The 10,086-nt window shown below is 44.9% G+C and overlaps 1 protein-coding gene across 2 annotated transcripts in view; it reads right to left on the reverse strand.

The window, feature by feature from the left end:
- VAMP5 (vesicle associated membrane protein 5) overlaps positions 1-10,086 on the reverse strand; it is a 22,363-nt gene that overhangs the window by 11,531 nt on the left and 746 nt on the right. The window lies entirely within an intron of this gene.

Here is a 10,086-nt window from a genome sequence, read left to right on the forward strand (position 1 = left end):
CGGCAAATGCCGACTTATCTCAAGGACTACGATTGTAATAAAGTATTTTGGAACAGTTGATGTACAACGGCACGACTTGAATGTATGTAAATAATAAATCAAATGGATGATGACTTAACTTAGGGGGGAGGAATTGTAATGTATTGGAACAATTACATGAATCACCTCATTAGACTCCCATGTTAAGCTTCGAGCCAAGCTAGGGCTCCTCTAATTTTGGAACAGTTGATGTACAACGGCACGATTTGAATGTATGTAAAATAATAAATCAAATGGATGATGACTTAACTTAGGGGGGAGGAATTGTAATGTATTGGAACAATTACATGAATCACCTCATTAGACTCCCATGTTAAGCTTCGAGCCAAGCTAGGGCTCCTCTGACCGAACTTCCTATTGGTTGCTTTGTAACAGCGACCAATCAGAACAGTACTATTCCCTGGGAGGGAAAGACTCCCATTGGTCCTTAACTGAGCAATCTCATTGGTTGTTATTTGTAAATAGGCGTGGCTACATTAGCCCGGTTATGTTTAAAAGGAGCATAGCTCCCACAGTTTGTTGTTCTGGTTTCTGACTGAGTTGAGTGCTTGTTCGTTACTTCCAATAAAGCTGAATCACTTGCTGAATCACTCTAAGAGTCCTTTGTTAGTGCGATCTAACAATTGGCGACGAAGGTGGGATGTTAGAGCACCCCACCTACATCACAGGGTGTCTGTTGGTGGGAGGGGAAGGGAAAGGAGTTTGTAAGCCGCTCTGAGACTCCTTTGGGTAGTGAAGGGCGGGGTATCAATCTCTTCTTCTTCTTCTTCTTCTTCTTCTTCTTCTTCTCCTCCTCCTCCTCCTTGAAATACCAGAGGCGGGAGGTGGGGGCAGGCTTTATTCAGCCACCTCTCTGAATATCCTCCAGGCCCCCAGTAGGAGTCAGTCACCAGAGGTTGCCATGACTTCCAGGTGTGTGCGCGTGCGCACACACACAGAGAAATACAAAAAATACCCCCAAAAAAAGTACAACTATAGTTCTTCTCCTGTGAAAGCTCAGTACCTCACCCCAGCACACGTCGTTTTTTTATTTTAGTTGTGAGGAAAACATAGAAATGTGGACATGGAAAGGATTCTCCTCAGCATGGTATCCCAGTTGCATCGCTTCAATTTGTGATTAGTTTTGGTCAATGGAAAATGACAACAAGAAACTCCAAACTCCTGCCATTCAGCACAGAGCAGGCTCCTCACAAAGTCTGCTTAGTCCAATATCAAGAGACCACATGATCCCAAGAGACAGTGGTCTTTGGTAGATGTTACCCAGAAGCACAGATGTTACCCAGAGTGCTGCCCTCTTCTCTTCTTTCTGGTCACTCACATACACCTTACCAACAGTTCCTAGAGCAGCTGCTCCCTCCAGCTATTGCTTACAGAGTTCCCCTTTGGAGACGCAGAAAGAGAGAGGGGAGCCTCAGCAGTCGATCATTTGTGACTCAGAACAAACAGAGAGAATCACAGAAACACATATATCAAAAGAGAAGAACCATGATAACCTAACTGATAAATGGTTCTTTATATTTTTAGATGAACAGTACATTACATTTGCGACTCTGCAGATGCTTCACAGATTGCTGGGGAATCCCAACCGACTCTGTATGGCTGAGAGGACTGATTTCTCTTTGGACTGGATCTTGTTTTGAGCCAACCCCTCTGTAACACCACCACCCCCATTTTCTTATAATTGGTCTGCTGTATTAACACTCCAGTGTATCTGATGAAGTGAGTTTATGGTGGAATAAAAACTTATGCTGGAAGGAATTTTGTGGCACTGGACTCCAGTTTTATTTCGCTGCTAGAGACTAACATGACTACTTGTCTTGAATTATCTAGGGCTTGGATGAAGCATGTGTAGGTTCTGTGGATGGCTGGATCCCATGTACTTGACAGAACATCTTTTCCTACACACTCCATCCTGTTGGGGAAGCCCTGTGTTGCCTTCTTTCACTCCACTGAGATCAACTTGAGTCTCTTTTCGACAATTCTCTCCTTAGAAAGAATCACTTGCAGTTGCCAGTCCTTTGTTAGCGCGATCTAACAGAAAGAATCACTTGCAGTTGCCAATCTCCCTGCTCTTTAGAAAGATATGGACTATTTACTGTCAAAGTTATTGTTAACTGCTATTATTGTGCTGGCTGTTTGGTATTGTTTTCACATTTTTTAAGTTATGGTTATGTTTTGTCCCAGAAATATAAGAATCCCTTGTTTTTATCTTCTGATTCTTTTATTACATGAATGCTGTAAGCCACTTTTAATGGAGTACAGAGAATGCACTCACATATTTTATAAACAAATTTGCATGAGAATCCACACAGAGCAGGATTTTTCTAAACATTTCCTGTTGGCAGAGTTAGAACACTTGGCATAGATCATCTGATGGCCGATCTCCTCCGGATGGCCAAGGCCTTAATTGCCAGCGGGAGAGGAAAGCCATCAGGAGACCTTTTCCCAGCATGACAGGAAGTATCTAGTGGTTCAAGTGTCGGGCTTCCCGTGGGCAGTCAGGACTGACCTGCAACCAGACAGAGATGTTTACTTTAGCTAGCCAAGTTCCTATTGTTTATTTTATGTGGGGTGCCAAAAAAATATTTTACATGACAAACAGGTCAAGGAGGTCAAAGGAAAAGGTCACTAACAGCTTAAATACAAAACAGAACAAAACAAAAATGTTATAGTGACTTAGGTGCTTCTATTTGTTGTGTGCAGGCATTAACTAAAATAAATGAATAGCTTATCTGTTGTTCTTCCACAGATCTAAAAGTCCTTCCACTCCAAGGAAGCTACCAAGGCACCAAATCTCAAAAGCACCCCCGCCCACACACACACACACACACACACACCAGTTTCCTTGGTAAGCCTTGCTCCTCTTTGTCTTGGAGCTGAGTAGACTTCCATGTCTGGGTTACTACAGCTACTTATAAAAGGGTCTCTGGCCACATTTCCAGAAAGATAAAACAAAATCCCATTAAAATCTCTAAGTAGGAACTTGTCCCTCCTTTGTCTGCTGCTGCTGCTGCTGCTGCTGATTTGGTTCCTGGATCCATTCAACTCCTACCTGGCTCCAAACTATCAATCTAAGTCCAACCACAAGTCTTTCTCTGGGAGCGTATTCCGCACTCAAGCCTATACATAAGCCCTTTTTCCTCATCATCATTATTCAGTGCAGGATACCACGATAAGGCAACTGGATTCCCCACTCCCTTCCCCCCCCCCATAACTCACAGGCTTCTGGATGACTCCCCCTTGGAAGGGACCGTCTCTGGAGCACATCAGCTGTAGGGGTCTGATCCCACTCCAGAAGTCTGATCCCACTTCTTCAAGGGCTATGAAGCTTCTCACTGCATGCCCTGTAACATCTAGATTAGAGTACTGCAATGCACTCTACATGGGGCTACCTTTGAAGACTGTCTGGAAGCTGCAGTTGGTACAGAATACTTGGCCAGAGTGTTGACTGGAGGGGATCATAGAGACCATATCACTCCAGCCTTGTTCCATCTACACACTGGCTTCCAATTTGCTTCTGGGCTCAAACCATGGTGCTGGTATTGCCCTCTAAAGCCCTGTACACCCCAGAGTCAGCATTCTTTAAGGATCGCCTTCTCCCACATGAACCTACACACTCACTCCAGTCATCTTTGGAGGCCCTGCTTTGGTTTTATACACTATAAATTATACATTTTGTACATCTGAGGCTAGCCAGGTGGCAACCTGAGAAGGGCCTTCTTGGTTATGGCACCAAAATTCTGGAACTCCCTCCCCAGGGAGATTCATCTGTATCCCTCTATCAGTGTTGTCTGCCAGCAGTTTAAGATTCTTTTGTTTTATTTGGCATACCCCTATAATGGTTATTGGCCCTGCTCCCTGACTCTAGTGCAGTTTTTTAATGTGTTTTATTGAGTTATTTTATAATTTTAATGCTGTTTTAAATTGCTCTAATGTTTATGTACACTACCTTGGGGACCTGGATCAGGTGGGAAGGTGGCATTAAAATGTTATAAATGCATTAAAAGGTTTTGCTGAAGTAGCAACTATTTTATTTATGCCGGATATACTACTCCTCACTCCATCGTGGCTCATTCACACCACACAGTTTCTTACCATGGAAATGCAATTCCACGACTGACACCAATTTTAGAAGAAGAGGAAGAGGAAGAAGAAGAGGAGGAGGAGGAGGAGGAGGAGGAGATTGGATTTATACCCCGCCCATCACTACCTGAAGATGTCTCAGAGCGGCTTACAAACTCCTTTCCCTTCCCCTCCCCACAACAGATACCCTGTGAGGTAGGTGGGGCTGAGAGAGCTCTTGACAGAAACTGCTCTTTTTCAAGAACAGCTCTTATCAGAACTACAGCTTGCCCAATGTCACATCAGCAGGTGCAAGTGGAAGAGTGGGGAATCAAACCCGGTTCTCCCAGATTAGAACCCATGCACTTAACCACTACACCAAACTGGCTTTTATACACTTCACATCTCTACAAGCAGTGAGAGGTTCTGGCAGCAGCACTGGCCTGGGTGAGTTTACTTTGGACGAGAACAGACTAGAGCCTTGTGGCAGTTTTGTAGCATTTGTTCTATTTACAATGATACAGGCAGAGCACAGGTGGAGACAAGGGGCCTAACAACACATTATGGCCCCGGTCACACAAGTGAGATAATCTGAGGGGGGGGGTTGAGGCTTTTTGCTCCGGAGCAAAATGAAGTGCGGTATTGCAAGCAGACGTTTCCTCTGATGCTCCGCGCACATGCCCCCAGCCGTGATCACACATTGACAATGAAGTGTGGCAAGGGGGGGGGGAGAAGCGACATGGCAAGTAACACCCCCTAGGCTGAGTGGAAGGCATAAACCCCCTCTCCTATATGCTGTGGTTCCACTGTGAATTAGAGCCACACGTGCCTGGGAATTAAATTCCCAGCACAGAACTTACAACACATGTCTGACTGCACAGACCCAGGGAGATCATAAACAAAACAAAATGTGTAGTTAGGTCCTGCCCAGCCTACCCCAATCTCAGAAATACCAGGATTGTGACATGGAGACAGGCAATGGCAAACCACCTTGGAATGTCTCTTGCCTTGAAAACCATATAGGGCCGCCATAAATGAGATGTGACTTGACACTTTCCACCACCAGTTAGGCCCTAATACTCAAAACCTGCAATTTCTCCCCCCCACACACACACATACACAACCCCCTCCACCCCCTCACCAAGGAGGAGTCACCTTCTCCAAGCTTTGGTAGGTCGGTGTCAAAGCCCTTGGGGGATCTACTCTCAACAAACAGCACCTATTGAGGACATTAACGTTCTTTTGCAGTCAGCCTTGCCTTCTCTCTCCCCTTGAGCGAGGCAAGTCTTGGGTCTTTTCCAGCTGGCTTTTAGTTACAGTCCCCTCTGAATATTTTTACTTTCTCATCTGATTTTCAGCTGGCTGTTTGTTTTAGCTGCTTCTAGTGCTTTAATTGGGTTTGGGCTTTTTCGTGTGGTTTCATAGCTTTCAGGCATGGCTGATTGTGGGCTTAATTTGTTTGCATTTTGTTTTTACTGAACTGTAAACCTCCTCGTGCACATTCACTGTACAGTTGCTAAATGCCGGAAATAAATCAACCGACCAAGCCATGACCCTGCCACAATTACCACACAGCAAAATCACAGAACGATTAATAAGAGAGACGTAGTTAAGGGCCAGTGTGATGGGTCTGGGTGAAGAGTAGCAAGCCCAAAACAGCCAATCCAGCATGACAGAGTCAGATTAGCAAGGACAAGTCTCAAGACCACAAGCATCTGCTCAATTGAAATGCTCCCCCCACCCAAGCATTCTGGCCAGCAACCCATTCCAGGGCAGGGCAGAGAAAGAAGAGGCCAGGAAGGGGACTGTCTCCATTGGCAGATAACATGCTTTACTTGCAAGAGGTCCCAGGTTCTGTCTCCAGTGACAAAAAGAATATCAGAGATGCGGAGAGACTTCTGCCTGAGGCCTTAGAGAGGGGCGGGCAGCTGGAGAAAATGCATGCTTGTAGGTCCATAGAGATCACGTCTCTCCTCCCTTGTGCTCACATGATACCACCAGCACTCACCGGTGGTGGCAGAGACTACTTCGTGTCGTGGTTATGGTATCGGACTGGAATCCCAGAGACCCAGTTTCAAATCCCCACTCTGCCACAAAAGCTCACAAGGTGACCTCGGGCCTGCCACACGCTCCCATCTTCTTCTTTTTTTAATGCAACATTTTTAAAAATTTATTATTGAAGCTTATATACATAATCTTACATTAAATCATTATACAATCATTTTACCCCCCTCCCTCCTTGTAGTATCTTCATATTTTTAACCATGTGCACAGATTCTTCATTCGTATTTGGATATTTGGATTGGCTTCCCCCCTTTCCCCCATTCCTTATATCCCACCCATTTATTTGTAATCTTTTGACATTTCTCCTTCCATGTCTCTTCAGTAATTATCTGTGCGAATATATCTGATAGTACGTGTTCAAAGACATAATTATTCAATTTCTCCATTGTCCACTTATGCCTATCCCTCCATCCCAATGCTATTACAGCCATCCCAGCTAAAACCATAATTTTATATAACTCCCGTTTATTCCTTTCCACTTTTTTATTTCCCAATATTCCAGAAATAGGCAAATCCCTGTTAATCTCTACATTAACTTGAAATAAATCAAAGATAACCCTTACTATCTTTTGCCAAAATTCCTTAGCCACTTTATATTCCCACCACATATGGGTGTATAGACCTACTTCTTGGCCACAGTGCCAACACTTTGGATTCATTCCTTTAATCATATACGCTATCTGAGCCGGAGTTCCACACGCTCCCATCTTAACCTACTTCACAGGGCCGATGTGAATGTAAAATGGCGAGAGGAGACCACTGTAAGGCTCTTCCTTGGACAAAGGCTAGGAGCAAAATATACTAAATAAGTAAGTACTGAACCAGCCCATTGCCTTTAAAGACGTAAACTTGGAAGAGGAACACGGCACTTGCCCCTTCTCCAGGCAGTCAGTACCCACTCCCATGGGGTCCCTGGGTAACCGCAGGCAACCGACCCTCTCTCAGTCTCAGTTCTCCGTCTGCACTATTTATACCACGCCCTTTTCCCCAACAAGGACCCAAAGCAGCTTACAACTTTATTCTCCTCTCTTCCGAGTAATTCTCACAACAACAGCCCTGTGAAGTAGGCTGAGCTGAGAGAGAGTGACTGGCTCAAGGTCACCCATACAGCTTCCATGACATAGTGGGGATCTAATGCTGGTTATAACACAGTCTCCACAATACCTTTGATTAGAACTAACCAAATGACATATAACACCGTGTGAGCTTTTGAGTTCACTAGCACCCTTCATCAGGCTGGATGTTACACATTTTTTAAAAAAATGCTTAAAAAATGCGAAGTTCCTCAAGATGTAATAGAGATTCCTGGTCATGCTGCTCTGAATGACGCTGGCTTCTAGTTACACTCAGCTCTTTTGGGCAAGAGTCAATAAAACAATTAAACTCCACAGACAATAACAAATCCCAACAGTTTTCTCTAGTTACTCTCTAAATCTGACATGTCAAACATAAGGCCTGGTGGTCAGATCTGGCTTATCCAGGACTCTTATCTGGCCCAGAAGCAACACTGATTGTCAGGCAATAGCTCTCTGTGCTGTGCAAAGTTTCTTATGCATACCAAGCAAAGGGTAGGGTGATTAGGTATGAGGAGAGTTGTGGGTCATGGTCACTGGTAAAATATCTCTGGTACCTGGCGTTACACTTTACGGCACACATGGTCTGGCCCCCCAAAGTGACACTTATGTCAGATCTGGCCCTCATAGCAAATGAGTCTGACACCTCTGCATCTAAACTCTAACCACAACAGCACACTGGCCATCATTATAATCATATAATCAGACCAATTTATTATATAGGTGATTGTAGAATTACTGTATGATGATGCATATAAAGTGCTTCTAAGCACCATAAAATTTACGAAAATTAAGTATTATCATCATTACTGCATTGTGGTTGTAGAGGAATATGAAAAAACCACATATCTTCATCTGCCTCGTTAACAATCAACTAGCTGGGATTGATTTTACTCAGGCCAATAGATTAACAGTACAAAACCACATATCTTCATCTGCCTCGTTAACAATCAACTAGCTGGGATTGATTTTACTCAGGCCAAGAGATTAACAGTACAAAAAGAAACAGAGTTACACCCTTCTAAACCCACTGAGTTTAGCAGAATGTAACTCTGTTAAGGACTGCCTTGCAATCCCAAGAACACTTTCTGGGGAATAAGCCTCACTGAAGACAATGAGACTTACTTCCAAGTAGAACCCACTGAGGAGCACCGTTAGAGAAAAGGCTGTGAGCTTTTCTGTAGAAAAGGGATCTACCCAAAGGCTTTGCTTTAATGAATTCAGGTGCCATAATACTTCTGTTTTGTTTTTGTGACAGTAAACTGACAACTGGAATTTGTAGCAGAGGAAACTGAAACCCACATCCTTCCTTCAAGAGGGCAAAATAGTGTCTCTGAAAGCTAACATGCAAACTTCTGCATTGTGGCTTCCAGAAATGTACACCTGGCTCTCAAAGCTAGATCGCCTTGCAAAAGTCACCCAAAGTAGGTATTGCCTAGCAGCTAATACTGATCATCTGAGAAATTCCCTAAACTCCCTGAATTCACAACACAGTTGACCTCAAACCCTCCCTATCTGCTTTCTGAAAAAACCACTTGCCTACCATACAGGGTTGTTGTAAGGCAAAGGTTCTCAGGCTTTTCAAAGTGAGATCGGTGTCAAAATTAATTGTACCTGTGGAGACCCACATGCAAAAGAACTCTATGTTACTTCCTCTCTCCTCAACATAAAATGTTGTTAACACTGAACAAGTTTGTATTTTATGTTTTCATTTCTACTATTTATAAAAATTTAGCATTTCTGAGCAACAGGCTGTATTTTATGGTCACTGTACACATGATGTGGAGGCAAACCTACATTTGCCATCCACCCTCCCACCTAGTGTGGGAACTGAGCCACAGTCTGAGAACTGCTGTTATAAGAATTACTGAGACCATGTAAAAACAAAAGGAATCATGTGGCACCTTAAAGAAGTTTTTGTGGATTACAGCCCACTTCATCTGATCCATGGAGAGAACTCTAGCAGGCAAAAGGTTCAGCCCACCAACAAATCTGTTGTTCAGATGCCACAGGATTCCCGGTTTGCCTTTGCTGCAACTGTTAACTCAGCTCTGGAATTTGAGACCATGGAGCTGAAAACTTTCAAAAGCCACTCTGAAGTATTCTGGGAAGAAGCCATGGAGGTCCCTGGTTAAATCCTTGGCCTCTCCGGTTAAGAGAGTCTCAGTAGGAGAGGGATCTCAGTAGGCAGCCAGGAAGAATGGCTGCCAGTCAAAATAAACCATCTAGAAGTCTAGTTCTGAGCCAGATCACGGTTCTGCTGGGGCCAGAGAGGCATGGTGAGCCCAGATGCAGCAACACCGATGGCGGCGAGTTGTAGGAGGGCACCCTGAGGGTTGCCAACAAACCCCTGGAGCCAGTAAAAGCCCACTTCAATAGACTTAGGCAGAGTCGCACGTTTACCCAAAAAGGGTTCAGTGCTGTAGCCTGATCCCCTTGTCCCCTGCCTCCCCCCAATTAGGACTCATCTGCCTGGCAGGGTTCAGTGCTGTAGCCTGATCCCCTTGCCCCCTGCCTCCCCAGCTGACCCCCAATTAGGACTCATCTGCCTTGGAAAGGGAGGGCTGACAGGAAGCGACACACACACCCCCAGCGTTGCCACCACACTGGCATGGCATGGGGCAGCAGCAAAGCTAACCTTTCCCCAGCAGAACAGAAAGAAAGACATCGTGCTTCCCGCAGGGAGGAGGGCAAGGGCATAGAAGAGGTCAGGAACACCGAAGGGCACCCCGAGCCCGAAAGAGTGGGCCAGGAGGGACTCGGTCAATCCACACACACACCCACGTCCCAAACTCGACCCTGGAACTGGAAAGTGTCCGATTCGGATCCATTCGGCCAACACCACGTG

This window comes from Gekko japonicus, unplaced genomic scaffold (assembly GCF_001447785.1).
Source record: "Gekko japonicus isolate JY-2015 unplaced genomic scaffold, Gekko_japonicus_V1.1 scaffold208, whole genome shotgun sequence".
NCBI classification, from domain to species: Eukaryota; Metazoa; Chordata; class Lepidosauria; order Squamata; family Gekkonidae; genus Gekko; species Gekko japonicus.